The sequence below is a fragment of the Apus apus genome, chromosome 5 (genome assembly GCF_020740795.1).
Source record: "Apus apus isolate bApuApu2 chromosome 5, bApuApu2.pri.cur, whole genome shotgun sequence".
Taxonomy (NCBI): domain Eukaryota; kingdom Metazoa; phylum Chordata; class Aves; order Apodiformes; family Apodidae; genus Apus; species Apus apus.
The window spans coordinates 53,939,589-53,961,597 of NC_067286.1; the positions used below are offsets into that span (position 1 = coordinate 53,939,589).

The 22,009-nt window shown below is 37.4% G+C and overlaps 1 protein-coding gene across 1 annotated transcript in view; it reads right to left on the reverse strand.

Annotated features, from left to right (window-relative positions):
* BEGAIN (brain enriched guanylate kinase associated) overlaps nt 1-22,009 on the reverse strand; it is a 154,237-nt gene that overhangs the window by 109,516 nt on the left and 22,712 nt on the right.

Here is a 22,009-nt window from a genome sequence, read left to right on the forward strand (position 1 = left end):
GCGGTGCTCCCCTCGGCACGGTGGGCATGGCAGCAGCGCTCGGCTGGCTGGGAAACGGTGGTGACTTCATCACACGTGAATTTTGAGTTCAATTCATCATCTTTCACAGAGCCTGGCAGATGGAATGGCTTTGCAAGAGACACAAGCTTGCCTCCTGGGTGGGAGGTTGGAGTAATCAAATCACTTTCCTCAAGTAATACGCTATCTTGACAATTAGCATCTCAATACATGGAGGCTTTTTCTTTAACCCTTTCACCACCACTTACCCGGGCTGTAGCTTACAACTCCGGGAACTCCGGTCCCTCTGCGCTGCCGCCGGGTCCGCTAACCCGCTGACAGCAGCCGGCATTCCCGGGCCCCTGAGCGTTCACATCCCGGCACAGCTGTGGGTGGTCATTGCACTCATCTGTCTGGTTTCTTCTGACCCTACAGATGCTGTAAACCCCTAATTCTCCATAGCACAGAGACTCATTAATCTCTCTGACACTACTTCTGTCAAGGCAGTTTTGTTAACCCTTTTGTTTCCATGTAATAATCATCTTGTATGGATCCTTAATAGCTGCTTCCATTTCATTTTATCACTCCACTGGCACAGAACCTCATCTGTCCTCCTGGTCCCACTTTATTTTAACTAAGGAATGAGCACTCAAAACAATCCTGCAATCTCTAGAGCCAGATAAATACCAGCACCACAGAATCTCTTATTTATGCTGAAGGCATTGTCCATTCATCATGGAGACTTTAAACCTTATTGATAAATGACTAGCAATCATATTGGAGTATGAAATAAATTAAAGATAAAAATAGAGAAATGTAAATTTAATCAGTTAACCAGCAGGAAATTTGTCAAACTGCCTAATAAAACATCCCAAATGACAAATTGTTGGTGGTTCATCCGGTCACTCATCTTCCCTTTTCCTCATCTATTTTTGATTTGTCCATTAGAAAAGTTGTCAGTCAGCTGTGTGTTTGCATGATCATTTCTGATGACATACAATAAGGATTTTAGGCTTTCACCATAACTTGGTACACAAGCAGACAGCTGCAGGAAAACCCCTTCTCAGCTTCCCTGTAATGGATGGAATACATGTTTATATGGTTCCTGCATGTCTGTTAGATGAACAGGGTTGTCCTTGGTAAACCCCAGATTTTGAACTTACAAATCTAACCTAGGGACCCATAATGGCCTTCTCTAATTTATATCTATTCATCAAATCCATGAGTATTTTGTAGAATACAGGAAACTGTTTAAACATTGCTAACCAGAAAAAGCCCACCGGGGCTTTCTACCTGCGCAGGGGAAGCTACTCTCAAAAACTGCCCTCGTCATCATGTTCCAGTCATTTTGGTGAGACTGGACACAGTTTTCTCCAGGGCCACTCACTATTGATTTGCCTTCAACTGTGGGAGTCACCTATGAAGACAGACAGAATACTTAGAATTTATTTCAATGCTTTTATCCACAGACGTAAGGGGAAGCTGCCTGGCCTTGCTTTTGCCTGGTGCTTTGAATATTGCTGTACACAGGGTTGGGCTGGGGGCTGTTTTGTGTGTTTTATGTGATTAAAGTGCAGGATGGAGAAGAGGACCTGTGGGCTGGCTTTTTGGCTACACTCATCTGTGAATGCAGGTGAGTCATTGGCCTCCAATCCTGACTGGAAATTAGTGAGGAAAAAAGGCACAGCAAGCGCCTGACATCAAAACAAACCAGAAAATTAAACCAAGCTTCTACTACTTCATAAGAACTACTCAACTTTTTTCAATATATACTTTTTTTTTTCTTTTTTTTTTTCTTTTTTTTTATGGTAGAGGGGCTTTTTTTACCTCCTTCCAGTAAAAGCTACTTGTTTTCTGGACTGTGGCCAATTTTTCTTTGGACCATCAAGGATGTTCTCTTCTACTTTTCCTGAAAACCTGAGCAGTGAAGAGAGGGCTCCTGTCTGATGTGGGAGCAATGAATTCAGCTCAGTCCTCCTTGAGGAGGATGCTCTGAACAAAGGTTAGAGCCCTCTCTGGGCTGTGGCACTGCAACAGTTCATTACTTTTTTTGATGTAGATTCACTTCTAGTAAATAAATAGGAGCACACAAAAGAACTGGACTCTGTGTGTTTTTTAGGAGAATGACCTACCTTTCAGCCTAGACAGTCAAATGAGCATATGGGAACTTGAGATGGTGAAAACAAAGATAAGAGCATCTGTAGAAATGTAGCTTTCATCCCAAGCAGTTTATCCTTTCACATAATTGTGCTCTTAGGAAGGTAATTTTCACATAATTTTCTTATTTTCTTTTCTTTTTCTTCTTCCATTTATTTTTCTTTTTCCTTTTTCCTTTTTTTTTTTCTTTTCCTTAATTACTTCTTTTTCCCTAAAAAATCTTCAGCAATTAAAAATTCTTTTAAAAGTCTGCACTTTTCTGAAACAGGTCTCCTTTCACAAGGTAATATTTTTACTCTGGCAAAATTGCTGTTCCTTGGTCAGATCCCTGCCATTGATACAGCAAGGAAGTTTGGAGGCTACATCATCCTCCTCTCTATGAAGGCTCCTATCTGAGAAAAATCTACTGAATTTATTTTAAAATATATTCTAAACAGCTCTGAATCTGCCAGTTCTGAGATCAATCTTGTCCTGAAAGTTTTGTGGGACCTATTTTATGCAGAACGACTGAAGTAAAGATTGGTATAAGAATGAGTTTTATGGTATGTCATTTATAAGTTGTTGCTTGGTAGTAAGTTAATTTATTTCAAGTGCTTCTTGGTGCCTGAACTGAGCTGTATGATTGAAGCCGTGTGATTTTTTTAAAAATAAAATATTTTTAATTAAGATCAGTAATTACTTTAATTACAGAAATAGCAGATGTGATTTAAATACCTGTTGGTTTATTTTTTTTCTCAACAATATCAATGCAGCTTGAATAATGAATTTATTTAATCAGCCCAGAAATAACAATTTTTGCTTTTAACAAAAAGATTGACCTGGGTGTATCAATATCCTAATTTTTACATAAAGTCTCCTACTGAAAATATTGAGACGAGTTTGAAGATTTTCCTTTTTACAGAAGTATTTGGTCTGGTAGCTTTGCCTGGAAGCACTTTCAGGTAATACCTAAGAGTACTAGTAGAAACTTGACTTGTTTCCGTGTACTTGAAGAAAGCAAGTGTATACCAGAACAACTAATAATATTTTCCTTTTTTTTAAGTGCTGAGCATTTAAAAGTCCATTTTGGAACTGGCATTCAAAAGTAATTTTTTTTTTTTTTTTTTTTTTTTTTATAATCCTCTCTTCTCCCTCCCCCCTGTTTATTCTAGATTGAAACTTGTTATTCTTTGATATTCTTTGAGAACAAAGTCATTCACTGTCTTGAATGAAAGCAGGGATGCTGTTAATGGAAACCCCAGGAAATTGTACTGTGACTTTTTTTTCTCTTTAGAATATGATCACTGTTTTCCAGACAGCATGATAACCTCTCAGTAGTTTTCAAGTCAACAGAGCAAATGAAAAATACTGTGATCCCCTCATTTTTTCTTGCCTTGTTGATTAATGAGTTAAACAATCTCAAGCAAATGGAAGAATATTATTTGTCATTGACATGCATAAAACTTAATATAGTGACCAAATTCTTTCATTTTTGTTTTTCTATAATTGGTGCCTATGATGTTGATTATTGAACCAAAATACTTTTAAATAAAATAAGAATTTATGCTGATAATCTATCTACCATAATATTCAAATCACATGGTGATTGCATTAGTAAAATACTGTTTATAGTTTATTTCCTTTATTGTATTATCATTTTCTGAAGTACAAGCAATCATGAAATTTCACATCTTCCAAATGTCTAATGAAATTTCCTTCCCCTGAGATCTTCAAGACAATTTTCATACTTCTGCATCTCCCTAATATATGTGTGACAAAGGAGGAATACTGTGGAGGTGAAAACTCTTTTTTATTTTTCCTTTGTTTTGTTTTGTTTTCTCAGGAAGAAATGTTTCATTTTAGAGAGAAGGACAGGACCTGGAGTCTGGCTCAACGCTCACCAGTCTTCCTGTTGAGCTCAGTGGATTTTGGAGAAGCATGTTGGCTAGTGGCTACCAAATGTGTAAGAAAAGAGAGTAGCAGGAAATTACTGCTGCACCTTCAGTCTGATTGTTATTACTTTGACTTTTTTCGCATTGTGAAAATTGCTTTTATTTCTATAGTGAAGAGAGCAGTAAATGAAACTTCACTCATAACTAAAGTAATCTGGACTTTGTGGAACATTTTCAAACTGCCACGTATTCAGCCACAACTGTTTCATTTCAGCATCTCTTTAGTGCTTTCAGTGGTTTTATTGATAGAAATGACTGTGTCCGTTTTCCTTTTTTTTTCCCCTGTAGGATGAAAAGTAAGAGATTTGATTTAATAACATTTACAGACTACATAATTTGATAGGATCAGTCTTTAATTAGACTCTTAATCAATTTTTAGAGATTTCCTTGTATAGGCTTTAAAGTACCACTCAAGTGATGCCTGAAGAAAGACTAAAATTTAATCTATAGAAAACTTAATAGAGCTGGAGGAAGTGTCTGTCTTTATTTGATTTAACTTCATGTATTGAATTTGTCTAGGAGATGTTTGTGAAAGAAGAAGAATCTTTCTGTAAAACTCTTAACTGAAAATGTCTTGGAGTTGCAAAGAAAACTGAGTCCAGTTCACTATGGCTGTGACTGTAATATCAGAAAACATCTCCTCCAAGTTTACCTACACACCATGGACCATGAAACACCTCCACTAATCTCAGAGCATCAGAAGCCAGTTCACACATAAAAGGTGATAAGGCTTCATAATGAGGGAAGAAGGTAGAAGAGGTCAAGGCTAACATGTTGCTGCAGTACTAAAGGACTTATTGGGACCATTGGATATTTTCCACTGGAAAGAGGAACATCATGGATACTAGAAAGAATGGGAGAGTTTTATTAAGCTGTGGGGTTTTTGTATGTCTGACCTGAGGAAAAGCATCTATCAATAAATTTAGAGACAAGTAACCACGAGTAAGAAACACCGTATCTCTCAGCACCACCAAGAGCAGCACTGCACCTTCCCAGCATTCTCTCCCTATCTGGGACCGACTTCGGATGATTCTAATTGTGAAAGAGAAATCCTCTACAGCAAAATTAGGTGATAAATAGAAGTCCAGATTTTTGGGACTAACTGCATACAGCAAATATATGGCATAAAGAGACTCCACTCAGTAAATAAGTAACATGTCTTTTTAATTTGAGCAGATCTCTAAGTTCAACACTCAGAATTTTCACACAACACCTGAATGTGCATCTCCAGAACACCACTACTCTGACATGCAACGTCCATAAGGCTGCTGGGCTCCATCTTGAAAGAGTTAGATTTTTTTTCCCCCTGTGTGTTCCCAATCACTACTAAACTGAACGAAATCAGAGGGTGATTCTAACCATGTTAAATTTTGTATGACCAGTATATCTCTGTTTGATGTTGTATCAATTTTATGTTTAAAGCTTACTACTCCCACCCTGTTTTCAAATTCCCACATGCGTTTGTGAAGAGATGTCTTATTTGAGAGGGAAAACAAGACATGATTCTTTGACTGCCCTCAGAAAATTTTACTTTCTTCCTTCAGCCACTTCAGTAGATCCATTTCAGAGTAACTTAAACTTCATTTAAAAGTGGTGATCAGAGCTGTATATCATGTAAAAAAAACCTTGGCAGTACCTTGTATATTAATATGAAAACTACAGTGACTCTTAAAGAAAATGTATCTGCAGTGCATCTTAGGCTTGTCTCCTATTTTCTGTGGTTCCGTCACACTGAAGGCTCATAGCTGTTTTACCATCTAGATCTCTATTTCTCTGCTGTCTCCAAGTGATGAGCTCCACACCATGAAGTCTTTATGTGTTAAATTTGAGCCTGTGTCCATTATTCTGCTTATAAGTAAGACACTTCTTGTATGACCTTCCTAATAGTTGTGAATACATCCAATCAGCTTCATAATTTAGGCAAACCTGTTTATTGTCTCAGAGTCACTAACAAGTTTTTTATAAAGTGATGTGTATAAAAACTTCAACCAAAGTTCCAATAACCTCTTCCCAGCCTGACAGACTTCCTTTTAAATATGCTTCTTTTTTAAAAATACAATTTTCATTCAGGTTAATAATATTGAATTACTGTTAATCAGTTTTAGACAGTAATTCTGAGCCAAGCACTTTATGAACTGCTTCATCCAAATCCACATAGATGGAGACACAGTCCTTGAGAATGAAATAGGTTCTTTGAACAAAAAGTTATTTTTGCTAAAAATGCTAATTTTTATAGCACTTCTCTGCATCCTTGATTGCTCAGCTTGTTTGACCATGAAGCCTTCGTTCCACTTCATGTTACATTTTCTCTTTACCCGTTAGAACATAACTTGGGAGTCAATGCACACAGTGAAAAGATTTGCTTCTGAGCTTGCCACTTCAATCAATCAGGATTTTGGGCTGGGGATTACCACAAGATTCCTGATATCATGAGGCTGAATAGGCTTAGTTTGATCTTGCCTTAATTATGGTAGTTTCTGTCTAAACCTTCCTCATTCTTAACCAGATATCCTACAATTATTCCCATGTTCACTGTCATTGTTACTGAAAGATGAGGCAAAATATCCTTTTAATAACTGGACCAGTTTATGTCTGACCTTCAGCATATGCTTGGTCTTCTTTTTTTATTTTTTTTTCTTTTTATATCTGTATGGTTGAAGATCATTTCAGCACTAGACTTTTCAAATTCCTTAGTAAAGTCCAACCTCACTGAAATTTTGGCTGAAAGAAACTGGGGAATAACCACAACAGAAATAAGATAAAAAAAAATCTTGGGCATTTTTCTCACAACAGGCCCTTAAGTCCTCCACAGCATACAATGCATTTGTGAACAAATATCAAATAACCACAAATTAAATCGAAACTATAAACTACAGACTTTGCATGCTTGGGAAAACATTCTCAAGCTGTTTTATTTCCTAATATTTTACGATCTTTGTTTTGCTTCCCTAGTTTCATTTTCACTCTGTAAAGTTTCAGAGACAGATTCTCAACAGGGGTAAATTAGCAGAGCTCCAGTGAAGTCACGCCTTGCTGATTTATATCGCTAGAGGGTCTGCTCTTAAATGGCTGTTTCAGTGAGTCAAGCTGATTTCTGTCATACCCAGTACTCTCAGCTAGCATGAAATGTCCCTTTCAAAAAACAGTCCCAAAAGAATCCACATCGCCTCTCTATGTCTCTTGGCAAACCATCCAGCAAAACCTGAACAAAGGCTGTGAAAAACAGGAGTCTTCCTGCCTTAAAGTGACCTTTCAGATGCCACTTGAATTGTTTACTAAGTTTTTTCTGAATCAAATTATTTAAATGTGTGCCTGAAATAAATGTGATTAAAGTGCTTATTTGTATTAAAACAGTGCTCGTAGTCAACAGCAGAGATGAGGATCCATGGTGTTAGGAGCTGTACAAACCTCTCATATGAAGAAAGCCTTTCCCAGACAATCTGATGAGCTAAAATAGAGACAGATACACATAGTATTTTTATTTCTTTTATCATGCAGAGACACAGCAGCACTTTTGTCTTGTAGGAATGGATTGATGGAACATATTCTTTGCGGTTGTTCAGCATCTTATGATGCTATAGAATTAGAAAAGGGTAAATCAGTGAGATGAACCACGCTGCTTGGCCAACTGACCTTCTGTACACTTCATTTCAAGCTAGCTTGACTCCAGTGTGACCCCATCTGCTATGGTATAACTGTAAACATTGTAAATGAGTAGAGAATGAGGAGCCAGACGAAAATGCAATCTGGTCAACTAACTGGAGTTTGGGTCTCTTAAGCTAGTACAAGGCACTACTGATTGCACATTGCCAGTATACTTATGTGGGTGTCTATATTGCAGACATTGGTAACTGTAATTCCAGATACTACATTAAAGTATTTAACAACAGCAGTTGCCTTTAAAAAGCTCCCGTTTGTAAATAGATAATATAAAGAGATAAAGGAAGCAGTTAACCTACGATATCCCGGTTCACTGATTCATGACGTGTTAAGGACGGCCCTGTACTCAGTGGGACCAAAGGATGGGACATCATGACCCAGGATGGTGTATGAATTCTAATATAGCTAATTCTGCACAACTCTGTGTTTGTATCATTATATCTCTGCATATGTCTCTACATACTGGAGATATCTTGTTCGTGAATGTTGGCAACAGCAATTAGGAGAGAGAGACAAGAAGGGGAGCAGAACTGCAAAATTCTTACATCCTACTCTTGTAGAACTTTGTTACAAAACATGCATTTTCTGCTCTAACTACATCTACATTTATCTAGATTATAAGAGTAATCACCTGTGGTCCTGTTAAACAGAGCTTCACTTTCTGTTTTTCTTTTTGTTGTCACTAGCTTTTTGCCCTATTTTCAGCGTAACTCCTAAAAGAAGAGTTCAGAGGATGGCAACCAGAATGCTAAGACAACTAGAAAACACTTCCTAGCAAAACCAAGACTGAAATTGTTCTCAAGCATGAAAAACATGACTGCAAGAGAAAGGAAATAAATAATTTTCCATGTTCACTGTGGATTGAAAGGGAAGTAATGGGCTCAAAGTAAGGCCAAAATATTTAGAGAAAATGTTAGGGGAACAATTTTAATCATAGTTAGTTATATACTGAGAGGACTGTCCGTAGATGTTGTCGGATGTCCCATAAAGTTTGGAAGGATTTACACAGAAATTTCCTGTCTTGGGGCAGAAGGACAAACTAGACATCTTTCATGGTCCTTTCTGACTCTTCTGTGACTGCCCCTCCACAAAGAAAGCAGCATAATCCAGTGCAAACATTTCTTCCATGAAATGGAATTTTCTCTCTGCTTTACTGCCTTCAACATGAGTCAGTTCCTAAGGCACCATTGCTTTCCTGGGACCCATGAACTGGGGAGCTGAGTGAGTCTCCTAAAAATAGGACTTTGGTCTTCATGCCTTTTATCATTTATGAACTTGTCTGTGGACAGGGAAGGGTAAAATAAACAAGGTGCAGCAAATCACCCAGACAATGTCACAGATATTTCCTTGAAAAACAAGCCAAACTTCAAAGCTTTCTGTTCTCTTGTCACACAACACTGGTGAAAAACAATATCTGTTTATTGATTCACCTTATTTTTTATCCCATTTCCAACCAATGTCTGTGCTGCTTCAAAGTCATACTACTGGGGCTGTATCTATTTCTGGAACAACGGTTATTCCAGTGAATAAAAAGTCATGGCCTGTGATAGATCATTTGGATTTGTGCCTGTAATTGTTTAAGAAGAGAACTTTAGTCAAACAATAAAAGAATGGGGGCAGAGAATAATATTACGGAGATCTTTGATCTTCCTCCTTCAAGCCAGTTTCTCTCTTCATCAAAGGAACAGGATCATCCTAATAATATTATGGGTGATATTAAAATAATAATAATTAATTTTTATTATAATTATTATAATTTATTATTATTGTTATTATTGTTATTGTTATTATTATTATTATCTCCCCAAACCCACAGCAGACTAGAAGGGAGTTAGGATGTTACTTGAATCAAATGTACTGGTCCTAGTAACCACCTTGGCTTACATGCCAGGAAAATTTAAGTATGGGGAAAAAAAGAAGTCAAGTTCCTAGAAATGCTGTTGGTTGATGCCAGTTTTCTTTTTACCATGAGCCACCAGTGCAGACCCTACTCAATACATTTGAGTCTTCAGTGATGCTGGGAAACATGCATCTGTAAACTGGCTTAAAATCTTGCATGCCATCCTTTGCTGTCAAAGTTATAATGTGACTTTTGCTCTCTTCCTGGTCAAGAGATGATGAGGGACTATTATATATTCATAATATATATCTCTATAACTTGTAGATGTATTTATAGGGATAACTCGTTGACATGCTCAAGGTGGTGAATATTAATTACCATCTAACTAATCTGTGAGATATGACAGGGCTTAGGTACCTATTTTACAAAAGCCTTGAATTCCTTAAGGGAGTCCCAAGGTCAGGCTGATGTTAAAAGGTACAAGAAACTTGAATATTAGTCTTCCACCTCTTCAGCCAATTTGCTAACTCCTTAATCTACCTCTTTCTTTATCTCTTCTTAGACAGGGAGCAAAAGTAAAAAAAGCTTCTTTTGCCTGCACCTCTTTGCACTCCTGCATAAGAGGCTACCAGATTCTCATTCCAGTATTGTCTAGTAAAGGTAAAATATTTTGGAAGCTGCAGTGATTGTGGTTTCTGCAAAGCCACAATGTTACTGGTCTTTGTCAAAATAACTGAGTCCAGTTGAGTCACTGTAGTAATTTTAAGTATAAGGTGATTTCTGTGCTGGATTTAGATGGTGTCTTAATTGCTACAGGGTCATAAGAGCTCTTTATATATATATATATATTTACCATGCTCTGCATTAACATTCTTCTCTGGAGTTCTTTTCTGCAAGTTTTAAGAAGTCTGTTCTTACTCCTACACAAAACGTGGAATTGTTAGACTTTACTGTGGAGACATTAAATCAGACTCTGGAGATTCCTTTGTCAAAAAGGAAGCTGTATTGTTAAAATTACATCTGGCTTTTGCACGTGTCACATTTCACAGGAGCATTGAGCCTGTATTATCTAGTGGCTTTGCTTGCAGTCTTTCTTTATGCAGTGCTATTTTTAGATTCTCATCCTGTTGGAATTCAATAGTCTAGTTGTCAAGGCAAGCAAGAAAAGATAGCTAAGGTTGAATTTGTCAATGATTCAGCCATGTTCATTGTTACTATTACTATATAATCTTACCATAGTGGGGGGACAAATACCACATTCAGGACATATAATTGCATGGAACTGTCAGGTTTTAAACTGAATTTATGAAGTGCATAAATATAATTACAAACCAGGTTTGAATCATTACAGAATAAGCAGAAGGTTATCAGAAGATTCTGGGGGAAGCTGTATTTTTCCTGAAAGGAATAACAGTCCCCTACACTTTTAATTTAGTAGGGATTTTGTCCTTTTTCCCTCTCTCCTGCCCCTTATGTTCCCATGGACACTGTCTTTCATATACGTTTACTGGTACATGAAGGAAAAAAGAGTTTGGCTGCGGTGTTAGATTAAGACAATGAAGGAACAGATCAGAACATTATCCTGTCCTGGTGCATGGTAAGAAATGAAGGCATTTGCAGTTAAACAGAATCAGGCTCAAAAATCCCTGACAAAGCTGACTCGCGTGGGCTACCGATTGGGGTTTAATACTGTGATTTTACACTGAGCAACTGAAAAGACATGAATGAAAAAACAGACAAAATTCTTGATAGATGAATATCTTTGTAACATATACCTGTTTAAACAGTATTAAAAGCAATGACCCAGCAAGGCAAAAAACCCATATGCAGTTCTGATCACAAGTGTTATTTCACTGGAAATAGTGTGCTGTGATGCTTAGCATAGCTCCTGGGTCATAAAGAATATAGACTTTTTAAAGATCACCAAATCATAGCCCTCAGTGATTTCCAAGATACTTACTGTGGCCTCTCAGACACTGTAACAAAACCACCTTGATTTGGAAGATACGGGATATTTCCTTTAATTAAGGTAAAATTAGGAAATGGAGCCAATGTCATACACTGTCACAGTGTATGTGTCCTGAGATGTTTAGGTGTCAGGGAGATAAATGCAGTTGCTCTTGCTGTATCTGCAAGCTGGGAAGGCCTCAAAGGTGCAGTACAGCTGGTAATGGTGCTGGTTTGAGGCTGCTCAGGGTGCTGACCATGGGCTTGTATGAAATGGAAACAGCAGGCCTGGGGATGGCATAACTCTCTCTCTGAACTCTCTTAAATGAATTCAGCACTTTCTATGCTGGCTGAAACCTGTCAGCACACTGAAACAAAGTTTCTACAAATTAGATATGTGAAGTATTATTGATTAAAAAAGGATTTACAGGTGGCATATGATAGAAACAAATTAAAATACCTATTTGGAGAAATCCAACAACTCTTAAATATTCCTGTTCTACAAATTTAAGGTTAAATCACAATTTTTAAACAATAAGCCATAAACTTCAGTTTTTTGAGTGCTGTCTGGCAGGAAAACCTGGTTATTGCTAGTTTGCTCTTTGCAGTGTGGAAGATTTGCAGGACTGAAGTACCAGTCTCCTAGCAACCAGAGATCCTCTAAGAATCTTCTCTTTGATAGTCCCTAAAATATGTTAATGCCACTAGATATTGCAAAATAAAACATAGGGACTCACACCTAATGAAACAGGGAATTTTGTTCATATTTTCAGTTCAGAATAACAATGCTCTAGCCTGTAACTAGCCCAGTTCCAACAGTGACTCAACCCAGTTTGGGTTGCTAACCATTTTTGTTTTGTTTAATTAGATTCTCATTACTAAATCCCAAGAATGCAAATGCTTATACACACAACTGCGTACATGAGTAGTCCCAGTGAACTTCATGTGACAATTTATGTGTTTAATTACTTGCTGAACTAAAGATTTACTGCCTGAATTTTAGCAGACAGTACTTTAAAGGATTGCTCCTCTCTCTTCCTATGGTTATCTACATGCATCTTATTGGGAGATTATTCTCTGACAATCTGTTACACATATGCTGAGAAATAGAGAATTTAAATCTTGAAAACAAAGTTCAAAGCTGACATTCTCATGGGATATTTTGATTCAGCAATTATGTTGTCCTCAGAGCATCCACAGAGTGTCTCATCCCTCCAAAGTGCAGTAAATCTTTCAGGGTGCAGCCCTGAGAGCAGGAGGGAATTAAAAAAGGGGCAAGCATGCTAATCAATTCAAATATCTACTAAAAGGGACAGCTGCAGTAGCGTGCCAAGATACATCAAAAAGGCTACACAGATGTAAGCCAGCCCAGGAATCAAGACTCTGCATTTAATGTAGAATCCCAAAGGATATATTCATGCTGCTGCATTGCTATTTTTAATGAATGAAGCAGGAAGGATTGTAGTGCCAGGCAGAACTTGTTGGAAGGGACTAAAATTCCAGATCTCTGAAAAATAAGGAGGAGAGTTCACAAATGTGTTTTAAAAAATAATTAATCTGCCTCAACTGTGCCTTGTGGAAGAGACAGAAGAATTCAAAGAAGAGCAAACTGTATGAAACAGGTTCTTAGGAATCTTGGAATGGATCTTTCCCTAGGGACTTGTGCTATAAAGGCACATGTATGGTAAGTCTCTGTAGGGCAGTTGTGATAATTACACAAAGGATATAATTTCTCATCCGTTTCTACTGATTATTGTTTAAGTGCCATAGAATCTCATTAGCTCCATCTTCATTACCTTCATCATAGAGGTTTCACAAAGAAGAAAAAAGACTTCCCTTTATTGCTTTTATAGGAAAAGGACAACTGACCATTTGCATTGAGAGTATCCGATTGGCTTATTTCAGAGAGAAGAAAGAGATAATTGATTCACAGAAATTAAGTGCATGAGAGGCATGGTTGTGTCTGCCTCCTCCAGAGCAGCCCTGCCTGAGCTCTCGAGTGCAAGAAGGAAGGGAACTTCACTTCTATTTAAAGCACTTCTATTTGCAGCATATCGAAAGCTGTCACTAATTTCTATGCAAGTAATCAGTAAGCAGAGCTACAGTAAAGTGAAGGGAGATCCTCCAGGTAATGAGCTCCTCTGTAATTGAGGACTATGGCCTTTCTGAAGTTATTATAAACAGGTACTTCTAGATCTTCTAGATTTCTGAAACTTCTAAGAAACATTGCAGGCATGTGATTGTGTCCTTGTACAGAGCTCTGACATTCAGTATCTTTTTAGAAGTTAATGCAAAGGCAAGGAAACATCTTTCTATGAGTTCTCCAGTGTTATCACTAAATACAGCCAGTCAGATGATTACTTCAATATTCCAAAAGGAAACCTTTTAACAAATTTTATTTATTTATAAATGATATTATAAAGGGAAAACAAAGATCATAATTGGGCTTAAAATGTTTCTCTATTTTTGTCCTACCACTTAATTACAAAAAAAAAATAAAATATGGAATTTCATTACTGTAAAGAAATATCTTATTTCTCTATTCAACAAGATTATTTCTTTCTTAGTGCCCGCATCATTCTTTAACACAAAAGTAAAACTTGTCCCCACATCAGGGAAGTTATTTGATTTCTTCTTATATGGCAGACACATCATACAGGCAGACCTCCTTTATGACTCCAAATGCTTTCTAAGCCACAGACCATATGTGAAACAATGCTATTGACCAAAGTCAGTCTATCTTTTGTTCACAGCCCAGGTGGCTGCCATCAAGACAAGAAAAAGGGACTGAAACCTAAGGAGACCCTACCAAAAGGCTATAGAGAGGAGAAGAATGAGGGGTATCAAATAATGACAACCTACACCTGCAAGCATGTCATGTTGCACTGATGAAATTTGTTAGAGAAGTATTATTACCTTAATAATGTATCTTCCAGTGCTTTGCTAGGCTAATGTTTCTCTGCTGAATACCTGACAAAGACAGGTAGGTAAAGGAGAGGTTCTGACCTTTCCTGAAAAACAAAGACACTACAGAACTGCTCTCTTTCACCAAAGGTCTACAGAAAGTCACTGGACTCTGAGTCAAAGGGAATTTTCTCCACTGCCACCAGAACTGATGTTTTGAGGGTTGTTTTAAATAGTTTGCATAATTTCAAAGGGTCTAGGACAACTCTCCACTGCCAGCTCTCTGTGAGACAGCTCTCTCCTGCCAACTCTTCACTGGGACATCTCTCCACCAGGACATCAGCACAGCTCTGTGTCACCTGCCGACCCGCAGAGAGTTGTTCTAGCGTAGGGGTGTCCCAGCGTAGAGATGTCCTGGCAGTGAGATGGCCCAGCAGAGAGCTGGTGATGGAGAGTTGTGCCTTTCTGATTTCAAAGGGGTTGGGCACTTTTTGAACTGTGTTATGTCCATCACTACTAGGAAAATGGCAGGCTTAGGCATTAGGAAGACAAATGCATAAAGATGAACAAGTACGGTCACTCACAGAGGCTCAAGAATGTTGCACAGGTTTGGAGAAAAAAGGGCGTCTGAGCAGAACCATAATAAATTACTGAGCAGTGCTTTATAAATAGTTTCACCACATGCTGGCTTTCTAGTCAAGGTTAAATGAAGACAGTGACTTTCTTTTAAGAAGTCAGCTGAAAAGGGAGCTAGTGTTTAAAAGAGCAAAGGAGATGTTAGTAAACTTGGTTCATTTCCTTAATCTACTTCACATTTCCTTTTCAGTAAGCCTTTTGAACCCTACTATTGCAAAAATAATTAAATTTACCCACATGTGGAGGTTTAGGGTCTAAATATTCATCTATCCTGTAACTTACAGTGTACCTGCACTAGAAATGTGACTGTGTCTCCCTGTATATTTAGGTAGCAATTCATACAACAACTGCAATACCAATTTATTTCCGTTAGGAAGGCTGTATTACTGTACCGATTTGATGAAAGAGACCAGGAAAATATAACTAATAAAGATTCAACTTGTTAAGCTCAATAAACTGAAATACAGTTAGTGTCTTTTAAAGGTTTTTTATTCTATTTAAATTGAATTTTTGTATAAAAGAGGGAAGATGTTGTTGTAGTTCTAGACTCCATTGCAACTAGCTTCCCAAATCTTGCTTTTCAACCAATTCTTTGTGTGACAATGGGACTAGTCAGGAGAGGGATTTGGGTCTCAGTGGCTCTATATTGATACCTCTAAAACAAAGGTTGTAAACAGTGCTTCCTAGTATCACCAATACGCAGAGAGAATAAAAGAATCAAGGACTGTGAAACCTTCAGAGCCAAAAGGAGCTGGACTCAGTAAAAAAAAAATCACAGGCAGTGTCATATCTGTAGAACAACTATGAACAGTGAAACATGTAAATAAGTACAAAGTATGTAAGGGTATCTTCTTGAAATAGCTTTCTGAATGTGCAAGAGAGAGTCAATGTGAGAATCTGAAACTCAAAGTAGAGTATTATCATCTCATGCTGTTCTATATTTCTTCTTTGAACAGGGTAAAGATAAGGAACTGAGGGAAACCCAGGGACAGCAGCATTGTCACTAGTGGGGCAGAATAAAGAATCCATTGAATAAAAAATAATCATATGAAGCATAAAATAAAAGGGAATGAGATAACTAAGTAGGAAAATAGTTAAAAAGCATATGTCTAGAAAATCTAAGAGTAAATGGAAAATAAAAGGCTCAGCAGTCAAAATATAAATTTTTGCATACACTGTAGGAAAAATCCAAAGCCAGTGAGAGAAAGTGCATCCTCTGATGCTCTTTTTCGACTTTGTAAGAATCTAAATTTATAGAGTGAAATTCTGTATCTATTGTTCTCTGTGCGATTTTTGCTATTCGACTTGACAGTTTCCAAAGCTTCATTCAAGAGGCATATTCCTCTGGGGTAGAAAATTCACTGTAACTTCCACTTTAATATTAGTATTTATCAGGCAGAGGATGACATCACTCTTCCCCCGCTTTAATCACTAGAAATGGCTGTGAGGATCATGTCGTCTTTAGGCTGCAATGAGGTCAGGCTAGGAGCCCTGCGATGAATATGGAGGCAAACGAACACTCAGAGATAAATATTTCATGCAGTCAGGCCATCCTTTCAAAAAACAAAGCTGCTTTTTTTCTCGTTAGAGCAATAACCAGCAAGTATGAAATGAGCTAGCCAAGTTTTATAGGGAGAATTAATACATTTTATTACACCAGTTGGTACATTCGAAGAGGCAAACAAAAAGCCATGATGTTCCTGAAACTTCATTTGGAAGAAACAAAGGTTTAAACACATAAAGAGCATTTGTTCTTGTTTTTTTTTTTCCCCCAGCTGTATCACTTGGCCCAACAGATGAAGTTCTCTTACCCTCCAAATGCTTGCTTACATCCTATTTTCAAGCCCTGCCAAAATATGAAAGCTGTGTGTCCTTCCATATTTGGCTACCACTGTATATGGTTGCCTTCAGCTTGGTGATGACCTAAGCACTTCCCTCTTTCCTAATCTTTCACATGAATGGTCTTGAGGTGCATTTTGGAATGTATTGCTTATAGTATTGTAGCATCTAAACTAAGCATCTAAACTCTGTTTCACAAGAAAATGTATGAAGTAACATACTAAGTGATTATGGAATAACCTGTGGGTAGGAACTAACTTTCTGACTCCTGTCAGGTAGAACTTGGATTATATTTTGCCACCTAAGGATTTATATACCTTCAGATAAATGTCTAACTTTACTCTGATTCCCATCGATCTTTTAGACTTTAGGGTTGTTTTGTGACAATGAGCTCCATATGCAACTTATTTGTTTTTGTATCACTTCTTTTGATCAGTTTTAAATTTATTGCATTTCTGTGTCATTTCATTCTTTCATTCTTGTATTATGAATGTAGAAACTGGAGCACCTGGCAATCATTTGACTACCCATGGTTTTGTATGTTTCTGCTAAACTTAATCCATTGTTTTTGCTGCCTCTCCCTAAATAAGTCTTTTAACTACTTTTAGTTTCTCTTTCTTAAGAACTCTCTTTTTCTGCCTGCTATTGGCAAGATGAAGATCGGAGATTTTTTCAGTACTCTAGACCAGAGTTACATGGTCACAAAACTTAATTTTTTCTACCAACTTTTTTGACACAGTGATGTTCAGCTCATGTTCCTACTGGGATTTCCATGAGGGTTTTTAATTCTGTTCCTGACTTTTCCCTCTATGATAAATTTATACTTCCTTCCACCAAGCACACTTGAATTTGTCAGTATTGAATTTTGCTTCCTCTTGTGCTATACCTCCATCCAGCTCTGTTAGTCCTCCTCAAAATCTATAATATCTTAATTTTCCTGAATACTTTTGTGCTGTCTTTAAGTTTTTCTTCCCTTCATTCTTCATCAGGTTTTCCTACCTTATTCCAAAAGTATGACTCACTAGTTACTGTGCTACCCTATCATTAGCTTTTAACCTGTATCAACCTTTTGGACTATTTAGTCTTACAGTTTCTTCTTCTTAGCTTGTTCAAATGGTAACAAAACTTTACTTCTCTCTCACTCCTGTCTGACTTCTTGGTTCAGCTCATAGGAGCTCATTTTCTCTACAGAACTCCCCAGGACCTAGCAAATGTGGCATATGCAATTTCTGGAATGATTTGGAGAACAGTAACTTTAAGAAAACTTTGAGAAGGAAGTGTTAGGGAATTACACACCAGTCAACCTTTCCTCTCTGCCTGGAAGGACCATGGAGCATACCCTCTCTGGATTCATCTCCACACACACTAATTTATTCTGGTGTGGGATAACTCAGTTCTCTTTCTGATGCCACCTTGAATTTTTTGCCATTCTTTCTAACACTGATTTTTTATTCTGTGTTCACATGTGAAGATACCTCTTTAACATTCTTATCTCTCTAGTTTTAAATCCAAGGTTATGCTAGCTTCTTTTTGGCTGCTTAGTTAGATCTCCTTGACCCTCGGAAGAGCCAATTTTACAGTCCTAATCTGAAAGTATGACCTTTCTTTCTAAGACCTACATGTATAATTTTATCATTGACTATGTTAATGTTGTTTCAAAAAAATAAAAAGTGAGATGTCTTTGTTTGCTCTGACCTTATCATCATTTACTGCATCACGAATGTTTGTGTTATCCATGAATTAATCATAATTTAGAAAGTCGTCCTTACACTCACTAATGAAAAGGTCTAATATTGTTAGGCCTGATTTCTGAGGTACTTATAAGGTGATTTCCCTCCAAATAAGCCTTTAGAGAGCTGTTACTCAGTTCTGTATTCACTGAAAAATTGTTTTATTGCTACTGTATGACTGCATAACTTTTTAAAGGAAAACATCATGTCATATTAAATCAAGTATCTTTAAAATACTGTTACAGCTGCTCTTTTAAACTCCTCAGTCTTTCAGGAATTTTCCAGAGTGTGAAGCTGACATTGTCAATAGGGATAGAAACAGCACAGTGCTTCTTATCAGAATGGTGATGGTTTGTAGAATTTACTTTGAAAAAAAAACAGTTTTATTCCTTCCTTCCAACCTTCTGTGATTCTGCAAGGCTCAGACAGAGAAATGGGTTGCAATTATTTAGCAGCATAAATTGAGACTCAGGCTCTGTGAGGACTATGTAACCAGTCATCTGAGGATGCTCTTTGGTCATAATCTCTCTGTTCAGATTTGGGATCTGATTGAAGTATGCTGTTGCTTCCTTCTGGAATGGGCAGCAAGATTTTTCTCCCATAAAAAGTACGACAGGATAGCAGTTTGAAGGAGGATGCAATCGGATGTCTCTCATGACATAAAATCAGGATTACTGGGACTTTTATGTGGGCACAGAAGCATGGAAATTTGCCTGAAATTAGCATCAGGCAATAGGCAACATTAGTGATTCCATGTCAATATGAGGTTAATTCAGGAGGAAAAGCTGGCTGGGAGGGGAAATGCTAAAATAAATAATGAAAATGTGCTATCAGATAAACAGCCTGAAGGCATAACACCATTAAGGAAAAACAACTGAAATGCTATTCAGAATTCTTGAGAAAGATATGCCAACCTAAAATAAAAAAGTATTCTAAAAGCATAAACAAGGCAAAAAAAAGGCCTATTCATAAAAGAAAGAGACTTCTTCCCCCCCACCACCAGAGGAACCAAATGGAATGGAAGCATGCTTTGTTTATTTAAAAAAAAAAAATGCACCAAGATTATTTTTAAAAATATTTTTAAAACCAGCTATACAATATTATTTCAATTCACTTCTAATTAATAACGTAAGTATATAGAGTTTTAAACAAGCTGTTTCTCTGAAGACTTTCTTACCTTTATACTGAGTAGTTTAGTTGAATAAATGATCAAATATAAGGCTGAGAAGTTCTGAACATTTATGAAAATGTTTCAAGTCAATGCTTGGTAAACTATTAATAACCAAAGTCATAGGAGCAAGCTATTTTTAACCAAAGGGAATTCTTAACATTCTTTATAATCAGAAATTAAAGCATCTAATTCTTGGTGAAATTATGCAAATCATGTTGTCTACAAAGATTGTTAATAATGCCAATTTTTCTCCTGTGGCTCCTGAATGGAAAAGCAACATTATACTTTTCCATTAAGAAAATATAGACTTGGATAAATGTGGCCTCCAAGGCATGTGCCCTGCCCGCTGATTCCCGTGTAAATTTTCTCCATGACCATGACAAGAGCTGTGAATAGACAGTTTTCAAGAAGTTTCAGGACTGATCAGTTCAAGTGCAGTACCTGTGCTGATGGGATGTGCAAGAGGGTAGCTAACAGCAGGGGTTGAGGATGGTCTGTCTCCATAGGATAGAGAAGCTTGTGGGGGATGCTGCAAGCTTACCAGACCACCAGGCTGACCAGCTCAGATGTGATTAGATCCCAGGGAAACCACTGCCATTTGCTTCATGTGAAGCACTCCCAAAGCTACTCCCCATTTGCCTCCAAGAAGTATCTATCTGTCACATGCATCTCCTCTGGTTTCGGTATACAACTGATACAATAAGGAAGAGTGGTGACTCCAAGCACATGCAAATACTCATCCACCTGCACTTGTTTCATTGTCTAACACATCAGGCAGCACGACACACAGTGAGTGGTCTGCAAGATTAAGCTCCCAAACCCTACTGCTTTGCCTTTTACTTCGGATTTCACTAATGTTCTACAGCAGCTATAATGTTTTATACATTGATAATAACAGCACAAGCATCATTATTTTATTAAAATAAAACACTAACATGGCTGTCACTGAAGTTTAAATGTGTTCTGTTAAGTGGAAACAGGTGGAAGTGCACTGCTGACTAAAGACAGGTACTGTAAGCGCAAAGTGAACATGCAACACCCTATTGCACCAGTTGTACATAAAAAAATACAGAAAGCATAAAAGGAGGCAGGTCTGTTAGACAGGATATTTTTGGAAATACAGGAGACAACTGGAAGAGATTTTAATGGTGCGCCTATAGTCTGCAAAAGTAGGGGATGACAATGGAAAGCAAGATAATCAAAAGGCAGATTTATTTCCAAGAGTAGTAAGTTCTGCTGCACTTTTACTGAATTTAATAGTTTCCAGCTAATCCAGACACAGTAATTTAACTGGAAAACTGCATTACAGGAGTTTGAGTGCTGTACTTGACATAGAAATGTAAGGTATTTTTAACTTTGAGCTATAAAAGGAAAAAGTAAATATAGAAAGTCTGTGGTTGAACTGAGTCTGAACTGTATCAGCCTCACCCTTCAGGGAAATTGCAAGTCCTGGGCTGTGGCTGGGAAAAATGGTACTGACAGCTAGGAGACTCAAGACAAACCTTAGACAAGAGAGTTAAATTTGCCCCATCATGAAGGTATGCCATGTAGATCAAACTTTTGAGGGGTTTACAGTGCACTAACATTATAAATGCAACTAATAATTCATGATGTTGAAAGAAACAAACTTGATGAAGCTCTTGACTATCAACCAAGAGTTGTGTTGAATTAGACCTAATGTAAAGATAATCACATGCTTGGACGTAAGTGATAGAGTATTTTGTGAATTATTTGGGAAAGTCTAAAAGCACCAAATTATATATGTGCTTGACAAACAAGATGGCAGCAGCAGCACAAGTTCAGCTGTGTGGGTGATGCTGCAGCAGAAGACAACTAGGCAGAGAACTGGACATTGTTATTTTAAATCTGAGCTCAGATCACAAGCCTTGGGAGTCTAGAAACATTGTTATCAGCTCATAGATTAAAGCCTAGACAGTGGGAGGCAGAAGTAAAGACAGAGGGTATATATATGGGTGCAAAAAAAAAAAAAAAGAAAATAACAAATACACATAATAATGAGTACTTGTGTCAGGCATTAGGAAGTATAGTGTATTGTGCTGAAAATATGTTTAGTTCTTTGGTGTATGGGAGAATTGTTACCTGGGAGGAAAGAGGCAAGGATCCAGAACAACTGAGAAAGTGTTTGGAGAGGACTGTTAGGCAGCAGAGAAGCTCAAAACAGGCCCAGAGAAATGCC